An 11,800-nucleotide genomic window follows, 5' to 3' on the forward strand; every position below is an offset into this window, starting at 1 on the left:
AGAACAAGAAGATGACAGCAGTGGTAGACAGCTAATCCAAGAGTTGAGGCCGGTCTGTAATACTTATCTTACTAGTTCCAATTACCTCTCTGTCAAAGTGTCTGTCTCCATCAAAATTGAAAGTTATTGTTCTATTTCTGGCCACGATTTTGTGCCAATGCTTAAGATGGAATGAAAACTCTTTAGTAAAACTATCACAAAGCTACAGGGGACAATTAACTGTTTGATTTGTCATCAAATTCCTCAGGCAATACAAGGTCAACTTAAATCTCTTGGAATTCCTGTCACTGACTTCTCAGTGTTCCTAACGTTGGAGAAGACTCTTGAGAGTCCCTCAGACTGCAAGGAGATCAAACCAGTCAATCTGAAAGGAAATCAGTCCTGAATATTCATTGGAAGGACTGATGCTGAAGCTGAAGCTCCAATACTTTGGCCACCTGATGCAAAGAACCGACTCATTGGAAAAGACCCTGATGCTGGGAAAGATTGAAGGCAGGAAAAGAAGGGGACGACAGAGGATGAGATCGTTGGATGGCATCATCAATTCAATGGACATGAGTTTGAGCAAGCTCCGGGAGTTGGTGACAGACAGGGAAGCCTGGCATGCTGCAGTCCATGAGGTCGCAAACAGCCAGACACAACAGAGCGACTGAACTGAACCGAATGTTACCACTTACTCAGATCAATCTCCCTCTGGCCTAACCTTTCAGGTTCAAATTTCCAGCACATTAATATGTCCATCCCTTTTCTGAATTATATTCAATTCTTAAAGACCAGACACAACTTACCCTAGGAACCTTTGCTCTGTCCCTTAGTTGGTTAATAGATACATTAAATTAAAAAAAAAAAAACAACCATAAGTCACTGATGCCAGCAACCCCCGCCATGTCAAGTATCATACAGACAGCTTTTGGAAAGCCTGCAAGACAGAGATCTGTGGTTTAATATTATGTTAACACATAACATTTGTGCTATCGCTTACACTACTTGTTGCACTTTTGTCAGCAGCTCTAAAGAGGTTGACAGATGCCTGGGAAAAATTTTCCAAAGAGCAAAATAGTTACAAGATGTAAGAAACACTGCCCTTTTAAATGACCTATTTAGTTGACTCCCCTCAGGACTAGGAAATTTTTTCCTCTCTGCTTTACAGACAGTTGTTAGTTTCATAATATGCGTTATCATCCTTTTCCTGGCTATCAAATTACTCATGACATGTATCACTGCTTGCTTTAAGTCTACTGTCAAAAGCACATGTACAATGATTGTACAAATTGAGATGACTGAACGAATGCATAATCTATAAAACTTTTCTCCATCAATATATTTATATGCTTATTTACTGCATTTAATTAATTTACTATGATTATATATATACACATACAAAGCCCCGCTCATAGCTCAGTTGGTAAAGAATCTGCCTGCAATGCAGGAGACCCGGGTTCATTTCCTGGGTTGGGAAGATCCCCTGGAGAAGGAAATGGCAACCCACTCCAGTATTCTTGCCTGGAGAACCCCATGGACAGAGCAGCCTGGTAGGCTACAGTCCACAGGGTCACAAGAGTTTGACACGACTTAGCGACTAAACCATCACCATACACATATACAATGCTTAGTGAATTAAACTGAATTTTAACATGAATTTAAAATGAATTCAAATGTATTGAAACTGCTGATCAAATCTATAATTCTATACAAGATACTGGACATGCACAATGCACATGTAAGATAAAATTGGCCTAAGTCCTCTTGGACCCCCTAGGATTGACTATAAGCCCTTAGCATAACTCTCTAAAAGGAAAGAAAGAAAGAACTCATTTTCAAGGCCCAGCACTGAGGGACATGATCTAGGGCAGGCAAGGAACCATCCGGGCAACAAGGGACCAAATAGTTCATCACCTAATGCTTTCTTTGTAAAGATATACGATCAAAAGGAGGAAGATGAGGAGGAAAAACCATAAATGTTTTTCTATGGTAGGACAATCAAATGAAAACAAAAAGAAAAAAATAATGACGTGAGCCCTTTGTGGTAGGACTTTCCCAATGTGCAATGTACATCTAAGTTATACATTAACCAGACCTCCTTAAAACAGGAGGATGCCCCGACATGCCTCGCCGAGGCCATCAACCGCTGGATTTGAATCGAGGCATCACTTGGTGGCAGTGGGATGGGCACCCGGTGGTTGCCTCCGGCCTGGGAGCTCTACCTCAAGAACCACTGCATCTCCACATTTAAGAACTGGCCCTTCTTAGAGGGCTGCGTCTGCATCTCAGAGCAGATGGCTGCCGGCAGGCTTCATCCACTGTCCCACTGAAAGCAAGCCTGACTTGGCTCAGTGTTTCTTCTGCTTCAAGGAGTTGGAAGGCTGGGAGCCAGATGACGACCCTATAGAAGAACATAAAAAGCATTCATCTGGTTGTGCTTTCCTTTCTGTCACGAAGCAGTTTGAAGAATTAACCCTCAGTGAATTTTTGAAACTGGATAAAGAAAGAATCAAGAACAAAATCGCAAAGGAAGCCAACAATAAACAGAAAGAATTTGAAGAAACTGCAAAGAAAGTCTGCTTTGCCATAGAGCAGCTGGCTGCCTTGGAATGACACCTCCCTATCACTGCCGCACAGCAACACAGACATGTTGTTTCCAGGGCACACCCCTCAGCATTACCAGTTTTTCTGGGGCCTCTTAACTGTGCCTTAGGAAAGGAGAACATCAACATTTTGAAATTCAAATATTTAAACTGTATTTTTCACTTTTTTTTCTTGAAGTTGGTGCCAGGGGCTACTTCTGTTATATAGCTGGAGCTAAGTATAGTAACTGACCCTGTCTTTTATCTTTGGTAGTTTTCACTTTATTGCTTCCTGGACTCAGCAGGGTGAGGGGAGATGTTTGTTCACATGCATATATTCCTTTTACAGCAAGGTGTTTGGGCTTCACGAAGCTGGTAAATGGCTGTCCAGCTGAGATGTGATGGGTGAATGCGACCACAGGTCCGTTATGACTGGACAAACAGGATTAAGAATGCCATTTTAAGTTTCATTTGCATAATAATCTGCATTTATGGTGTGCACTTATCATGTTCCAGATGTTCTGTATTATCTCACATTGACCTCTGCAGGTCTGGTGACCATCCCTTTTACCCCCTCAGGTCTGTGGTGTCACAGCAGCTCCCTTCCTCCTAGACAGATTGTGTGACCCATCCCTGCCACACCTCTGAAAGTGCCCTGTGGGTTAGGGGTTTCTTGCCATCCCATCTTGTGATTTTCAGGTTCACAGGAGTCACCATGGGATTAGACCCCAGGCTCTCCCTTTGGACTTTATCTGTGTCAGAGTCCTTTCCATGACTGTCGTATGTGTGGCTTGGCGAGGGGGCATGCAGAAGGACTGATGTCTTGAGAGTAGAGCTGGCCTCGTGGCAAGGTTGCAACATTTTTCTACAATAGAAAAGAAGAAGGTCTTTCACGCAGAAAAGGAATATTTCAGAGGCCTGATTCACTGCTTCTGGATAGTAGGGCAGACAGTCAGAGTGGACTCTTCCTGGGGAGTCCTGCTCTGGACCAGCCGTCATCCATTGAATGGGACACACAGGGGCAGGATGAAACATCCGAGGAAGGAGTTCATGGTCTTAAGTACTTTTAATACTCTTCAAATACCTACTTCCCATTAATGAGGTGAATTAGGCAACTGATAATTCTCCTGTCTTTTCAGTGTGAATCTTTCAAAAGGAATAAATTAATTTAAAAAGTAGATTGCAAAACCTCTTTGGGGGAAACTTAAAAAAAAAAAAAAAGGCATGGCTTTTTTATGTTGTTTTCAGTCTTGCAAGATCATAAATGCAATGATGTATGAGTTTCAGCCCCAGCACAGACTAAGCAAAGAATTGGAGCAGCTGTATAAAAGGTGTGTGGAAGACCCACTCTGGCCCTGATCTCTGCCCTCTAAGGGGATGCTTGCCTTGTGGGCTTGGTTGGGCCTGGCGCCTATTGAACTGGAGCTGCAGTTTCCTCACCAGTGATCTGAGGGTCTTAGAGACAGCTGCCTCAGCTGGCTTTTTTTTTTTTTTTCCCACTGTGGCAACAGGATTTTCATGTAAAGAGAAATTGGGACAAAGCCCTCAGCCCCTCCTAAGACTCTGCAGTGTTGTTTTCTTATTTTGTTTGAATTATTATTTTGCATAACAGGATCAACTACAATTAAAAATGAGCACAGCAAAAGAGACACAGATATAAATAACAGACTTTTGGACTCTGTGAGAGAAGGCGAGGATGGGATGACTTGAAAGAATAGCATTGAAACATGTATATTATCATATGTGAAAGAGATCACCAGTCCAGGTTTGATGCATGAGACAGGGTGCTCAGGGCTGGTGCACTGGGATGACCCTGAGGGATGGGATGGGGAGGGAGGTGGGGGGGAGGTCAGGATGGGGAACACATATATACCCATGGCTGATTCATGTGAATGTATGGCAAAAACTACCACAATATTGTAAAGTAATTAGCCTCCAATTAAAATTTTTTTTAAAAAGTGAGCACAAAGCCTTTCTTAGTCATTGGGGACACCAGTGTGTACTTTAGGTGGATTTGGACACAAAGTAAGATAGCAGGAAATATCCAGCAGAAGCTGTCATGAAATTGCTGCACGGTTACCCAGCCCTAGTGAGCAGGAGGGCGCATGCTGGCTGCTCCTCTGCGAGAACAATGCAGTGGCCTGAATCCCTTCTAAACTACTTGGCTCAAATCTGTGGGGACTTGGTGGGCTGTGCAGGCAATCAGTCAGCCCTGACTGGCTGTGTCTCCATTGCTCCACATCTGTGCCTTGTTCTCCACAGCATCGCCTCCGCCACAGCGGTCCCCTCCTCTCTTCCCCGAGGCCAGCTCGTGCTGAGGTCCGATCTTCAAATTAGATAGATTTGATTTCACCCTCCTTCATGAAGTAAAGCTGCAGGGTGGATTGTTACTGTCTTATTGGAACCTCTGGGAGTCATCTTGGTAGTTGCTGAAGAATAAAAACTATTTCATTTCAAACAAACAAAAAAAAAAAACAGGAGGAGGAAATCAACCTTTGAGAAAAATTGGTCCCTTTCTTCAGATGCCAGCACTGTAATCCTAAAATTATCAATATTTCCTTTTCATCTCATATAGGGGTCACATTGGCCAAAGGCTTGTTCTGTATCAATACATATACAACTGGCTTAAAAAAAAAAAAAAAACTTTGATGAACTGTGTGCACAATTGTTAACCTATCAATATGACACACAAATTCTTTGTCTTAAAAATGTATAAAATTGCATCTCTAACTCCTGATTAATCAAACAGTTCTCAGAGCTTCTGAGAATGTTTCCTGGGTTATAACCTTCAGTTTGGCTCAAATAAAATTCTCTTTTCTTTTTTCTTAGCTTGACTGTTATTTGATTTTTTGTTGACGTACTCTACACATTCATGTGTATAGACATGTCTAAGATATATTATTAGATTTTTAAAATCTAAGTTCAGAAAAATGATCAAATAATACAAAGTGGCAAAGAAAACCATAACCCAGTCAATAAATATGGAAACATGCTCAATCTCTAATAATTGGGTGTCTCTTATTATAACAACCATAAGATACCATTTCACCCTCACAAAACTGACAAAATTACTTATGATAATATTAAGTGTTGACAAAAATATGGAACAGCAGAACTCTTACACATTAGCAATAATATAATGCAAAAGTTATAAAGAAACCTGCCTCCTGGGGCTTCTGAGTGACGGAAATACAGATGATGATTTGGAAATAATAAAATATTTTTCTTTTTTGATAAGGTTGTAATAATGCAGACCACATACAGAATATGAATTTTAATCAAGTACTTGAAAGGGGCTTTTATGGCACCCATGTGGACTATATGAAGCCATGTTGAGTTGACAATTAGAATTAGGAGCATCCATAGCCAACTAAACAAAGAGATCAGGTTGATTATCAGCCAAAGTGGGTCTAGAATCAGCTCACTCAACGCCTTGGGGGACAGGACGGACGGCATGTTCACCCAACGGACAAACTCTCCACCCAACAACAGTGCACATCCAACTGATTTGCTGGACAAAGGAAAAGATTCAAAAGCACTGGGCACAAACAACGAAGAATGCTATAAGCATCAGTGTTCAGTAGCTGAGTTCAGAATAGCGACAATGTGATTATCAGCAGTTCACATAAAACAAAAGCGGAGACTTTTTGTTCATTATAAGATCAACTTGAATCAATGGTATGATGTGGCAACACTTGTCCCCCCCTCAAAAAAAAAAAACACATGTATTGCAGACTGAACTATATTATTAGAAGTGTTCAGAACAGGGTGAGCTGATTAATCATTATCTGAAGTGCCAAGTGCAGATTTTGTTTCTACATTTAAAGAACAGTGGAAATAGTAATCCTGTTGATGATGTAGCAGATATTTACTAAGTTCCAGGGTCCACCTAGAGTCAGAGTCTCTCACAAGGCTGCAGTCAACATGGTTCCCAGGAGCACAGTCTTCTCAAGGCCCCAGTAGGAGAAAGGCTGTACTCACACGGCTGTCCTAAGTCTCAGAAGACCCACTTAAAAGCTAGCTCACGTGGCTATTGGCAGGCCTCTGGTTCTTACTGGTTCTAGGATTGAAACGTCCATTTCTTGCCACCTGGGCCTCCCCACAGGGCTACCCACAACATGGCAGCTTGAGTCACCCAGCCAGAACTCTCTGGAAAAAATGAGTGAGCAATTGCAAACAAGGCAGCAGTCAGTGCTTTCATGCCCTCATCTGGGAAATGACATCTGTCACTTTTGCCCTATTCTCTTTGAAGCAAGTCTCTAGGTCCTACCTTACACTCAAGAGAAAGGGAATACAGAGGGCAAGAATACCAGCAGGCAAGAATCACTGGGAACCACTGTAGAGACTACCTGATACAACACCATTCAAGCCCTTGGCGTCAGCCACACCTAAAGCCAGATCACTCCTTGTCTTCTCAGTTATGAGAGCAAATATAACCTTCCTTTGCTGAAATCAATTTGAGTTGGGTTTTTGTCATGTCATGTGTAACCCATGGAGTCCTTCACACACTCTGAAAGCAAACACCATCATCAATAAAACCAGAGTGGCAAGGGTGAGGTCAACAGAACAAGCTTTTTCTGGAGTGGACAAATAAGCCAACCAGAATTCTTAAATGTCCTGTATGATCCTGGATGATATTTTTGGATTTTTTTTCTGCCTGGATTTATTCTAGCAGTTCTGAGATTCTGCTCAGCTAATTTAGCAAGCCCGTGTCAGTGTGAGAGCATGCCAAACTCGAAATTTTACTGCCAAAAATGACAGTGAATAGAATTAGACCATGAGGAGTGCAATTAGTTTGACATGCTATTAACACTCCAACGTGAACACAGAAGGAAAAGCTTGAAAAAAAGTAGAAAGTTAAAATAAAGTTTAGTTCAGTTAATGGCAATGATAAAATTACTACCTCAAATTGTTTTGTTTGCCATACCAACTGAATGAAAATAATAACATACAAATGATGTGAAATTTAATAAAGACTTGTATAATTTTAGCAGGAAGACAATCTATCATGTTTCTCTGGGTAATCAACCATACTGAGACTTGAGAATGTTCCTCTACACCCATCCTTAAAAATGGATCCTATTTAGCACCCAATCATGGGAGATGATGTCACTTATCTCCCAGACAGTAACCATGAGAAAAGAAAAAAAAAAAGCCAGATAAATTGGTTCCCTTTAGAAAATAAATCAGCTGTGTAGTATTGCCTAAAATACACTATTTTTTTAAGAAAAATTTCAGTAATGATGTTTTTAATAGAACATTTTCACAGGCACAGTGGTGGCCCACCTCCCTCCAAGCAGATGTCAAACCTAAATGGGCTTCAGAATCATCAGGGGGCTTGTTAAAACCTAGACGGCTGGGCCCTGACTCTAGAGTCTGATCGTGTTGGTCTGGGGTAAGGGCCTAGAATCTGCTTTTTTTTTTTTTTTTTTGCCTGCACCACATGGTTTGTGGATTTTAGTTCCCCAACCAGGGAACAAACCCAGTGAGAGCACTGGAGTCCTAACCACTGGACTTCCCAGGAATTCCCTAGAATCTGCATTTCTAACAAGCTCTCAGGTGCTATGGCTACTGCTGCTTGGTGACCACATCCTGAGAACCACGCTCCAATGGCAAAGGAACTCAGTCCTCTTGCAGGGACTCTCAAGCTCCTTGCTGGTTCTTGCAGCCTCCAGAACTCTGCCTCTCTCTCGGGCATTGCTATTTAACTCCTTCTCTCTTCACATCTGCCATTTCTCCTAGCCTTCAAGACAGACAACCCATGCCGCTACTGGCTTCCTCCAAGAATTTCAGATTTCCCAGTTTCACTTCAAAAAGTGTGGGCTGTGAGTGGGTTTCACCTCATCTCTTGCTTACAGAGTAACAAAACTGGAAGCTGAATACTGATAGAGCTCAAAATATTAGCCACAGAGTAGGATTCTAATTGATTTATTATACAGCCTAAGAGGACGTTATTACCGAAAAGATACTGCATTAATTCAAGTAAGATCCCAGTTTTTTTTTTTTTTTAGTGTACTAAACAATTGTTTGGGAAAAGTGAATAAATTCAAACAAATGAGATTTCAGTGCCGCTCAGGGACAATGATCTCTTAAATTAGATCTTTTTCTTCTTTGTTCAAACAATTTGTGTTTAGACAGAGTCTAGGCATGTATTCAGACTTCAAGGGGGAAATATATTCAAAACAGATGAAAGAATTTAGGAGTTGCACAACAAAGAAATGCCATCCAATTTTATATATGTCAGTCTAAGAAAATTTGAAGCTGTCATCGACTATAACTGAAAGAACAGAAAAAAAACGTTTAAAGAAATTCTACGTTTCTTGGCCTTTCTTCACCAAACTGCTAAAGCAAATTGTTTTCCAGAACCGCTCAGAAGAGAAGATGCCAGAGAGTGGTTTCAAAGAGTTTCTAATGAAAACGAGCTGTATTTATTCTGACCTCCATGTGAAATGGAGTTGGTCTGTTGGGTTTTTTGTTTTGTCTTCACTTTTCTCATATTTAAGACTTCTCCTTTCTGATGAAGAGTTAAATGGAACGACTGAAAGCCACTCTGATAGAAACTGCTGTATTTTCCACTCCGTATAAAGTACTTCACACATGGTCAAGCATTCCAACTTAATGGTATATAACTTCGGTCTCATCAGTAAACACTCATCTATTCATTCATTCAGACACATACTAGGTACCTGCTGGGTATGGGAGATACAAACCTAAATGATATATGGTCCCTGCCTTGAGCCCACAGTCTAAAGGTCTAGGCTGAAGATCTAGACTCGGAAGGCAGAGTAAGCAGGTATCCACCACTGTTTATGGGAGTCCCTGGTGGCTCAGTTGGTAAAGAATCTGCCTGCAATGCAGGAGACCCAGGTTCAATCCCAGTGTTGGGAAGATCCCCTGGAGAAGGGAATGGCTACGCATTCCAGTATTCTTGCCTAGAGAATTCCATGGACAGAGGAGCCTGGCAGACTACAGTCCACGGGATTACAAAGAGTCAGACATGACTGAGCAACTAACACTTTCCATTTCATTTCATGCCATCACTCCAAGCTGTGTGTAGGCCAAAAAGCTGGAAAAGGCTGGAACCTGAAGGAAGGCCAACATTTAGGAAGACAGAGACAACAGCAGGGTGAGAGAGGAAATCAGAGTATGGTGAGGGGCAGGGGTTATGTCATGGAAGCCAAAAGAGCTGTTTCTAGGAGGGAAAATGGAAAAATGTGACAATGCGCAAATGCTGTGTGGAGGCCCAGTGAGAGAGACCTGAAAGAGTTGTCGGGATTCCAAGTTTGCTGATGGCCTTGGTAGAGGTGGTATCAGGAGATAGACGGGCGAAGTTCACTGCTGGGACTGAGGAGCAGATGTAAATGAGGTAAAGGCGACAGGCAGGGAGAAATTCTTCCCATATAGAAGAGAGGGCATGCCTTTCTGGTGTGAGAAAGTATTCCTCTTTAATAGGGAAGAGCAGGGGAGAATTTACCATGAATCAAACAAGTGAATCTTAAGCTTCAGGTCCCTCACCAGTATGGATCCGCCACCCCCACCAGGCCCTGGGAGGGACCCTAAGGTAGGCAGACCTGAGAGATACCACAGGTTTGGTTCCAAACCACCTCAATAAAATGAGTATCAAATAAAGCAAGTCACATGAATTTTTTTGATTTCCTAGTGCATATAAAAGTTGTTTACACTATAAGGTAGTCTATTTAAATGTACAATAGCATTACGTCTAAAGAAACAACACACATATCTTAATAAAAAATACTTTATTGAAAAATGCTAACCATTATCTGAGCCTTTAGTGAGTGGTAATCTTCTTGCTGGTAATCTTGTGGCTGGTCTTGCCTCGATGTTGATGGCTCTGCACTCCTGACCCAATTACCTCCCAAGAGCCCCACCTCCAAATACCAAGACCATGATGATTAGATTTCAACATCTGAATTTGGGAGAAGGGCATACAAACATTCAATCCATAGCACCATCCTGCTGTTGTCTCTCACAAAATGATACTAGAAAATCTTTCATGTGTGAGGATGTGCTCGAAGAGTGTGTGCATGCTAAGTCACTTCAGTCGTGTCCGACTCTGTGCGACCCTGTAGAGTGTAGCCCACCAGGCTCCTCTGTCCATGGGATTCTCCAGGCAAGAATACTGGAGTGGGTTGCCAGAATATGCAGTTACAGATATAAAAGTATTATAGAGATATACTGGGCAGTTAATAACTACTGTTTTGCTGAATTTTTGTGACATTTCTGGTGTTTGTTAGCTTAATTATTTTTTAATTTTCTATGACTTCTTTCACATTCTAAATATACACCTTCATATCTAATTATTATGCCTAATTTTGCATTATTTTCTTTAAAGTGCTTGCACGGGCACACACACACACATGTGCATGCATGCGTGCACACACACACACAATTATATAAGCTTCAGACCTCACAAAACCTGGGTCTGCCCCATGGTGTTAGCCTTCAGGGGAGAGGCCTTGAGTGAAGGAAATGAAGGTTGAGTACCCAGCGTGCCTCTGGGATCGACTCCTCACTCCCAGATGGACAGAGAGAAGCTCACTGAAAGGTTCTGACCATCTAGCAGGGAAGCTGGCACTGAGTATGTAGGTGGAGGCTGCATGGCCTTGGGCACAGCACAAGGAAGTGGGCTTCCCAGGAGCACTGGTCACCAGATTTCCAGTCCCTCCAAGACCCAGGGCCAGGGGAAGCTGTAACCAAGCAGGACGCTACGGGGCCATCCTCTGCTGCAGCTCCTCTCTGAAATACCCAGATAACAGTATTTGATGCACATTTCCTGAGTTGTTTTGCAGAAGTGAAAATGCCCCACCAAATGAAAGATGTTAACTGCTTGACCTGAGACACAGCCCCAGGCCTCCTGGAGCCTAAGGACCGACCCCTGTGATACCATCCTGTTCACGTATCATCACCCAACCAGAGAATTGTGCATGAGCTGATCACATATCCTGTGACCACCCCATCTGACTTGTAAAAATGCTTTGCCAAAACCCTTCGGGGAGCTCAGGACTTTCTAGGGCATAAGCCAACCATTGCTTTCCATACCCTACAATAAACCTTTCTCTGTTCCAAACTCTGACATTTCAGTTTGCATGGCCTCACTGTGCACTGGACACACACAACTGTGCTAACAAAGCTGGCCGGTGTCAGTAGATCCTGGAAGAAGTTAACAGCTTTTGCCTGTACAGAGGGTGAGTAGTATTTTGAATATTTTCCCTGGA

At 42.2% G+C, this 11,800-nt stretch overlaps 1 pseudogene; it reads left to right on the forward strand.

The window, feature by feature from the left end:
• The first annotated feature begins 2,165 nt into the window (after positions 1-2,165).
• LOC102277979 (baculoviral IAP repeat-containing protein 5 pseudogene) lies at positions 2,166-2,595 on the forward strand (annotated as a pseudogene).
• The last annotated feature ends 9,205 nt before the right edge of the window (positions 2,596-11,800 follow it).

The sequence above is a fragment of the Bos mutus genome, chromosome 4 (assembly GCF_027580195.1).
Source record: "Bos mutus isolate GX-2022 chromosome 4, NWIPB_WYAK_1.1, whole genome shotgun sequence".
NCBI lineage: Eukaryota > Metazoa > Chordata > Mammalia > Artiodactyla > Bovidae > Bos > Bos mutus.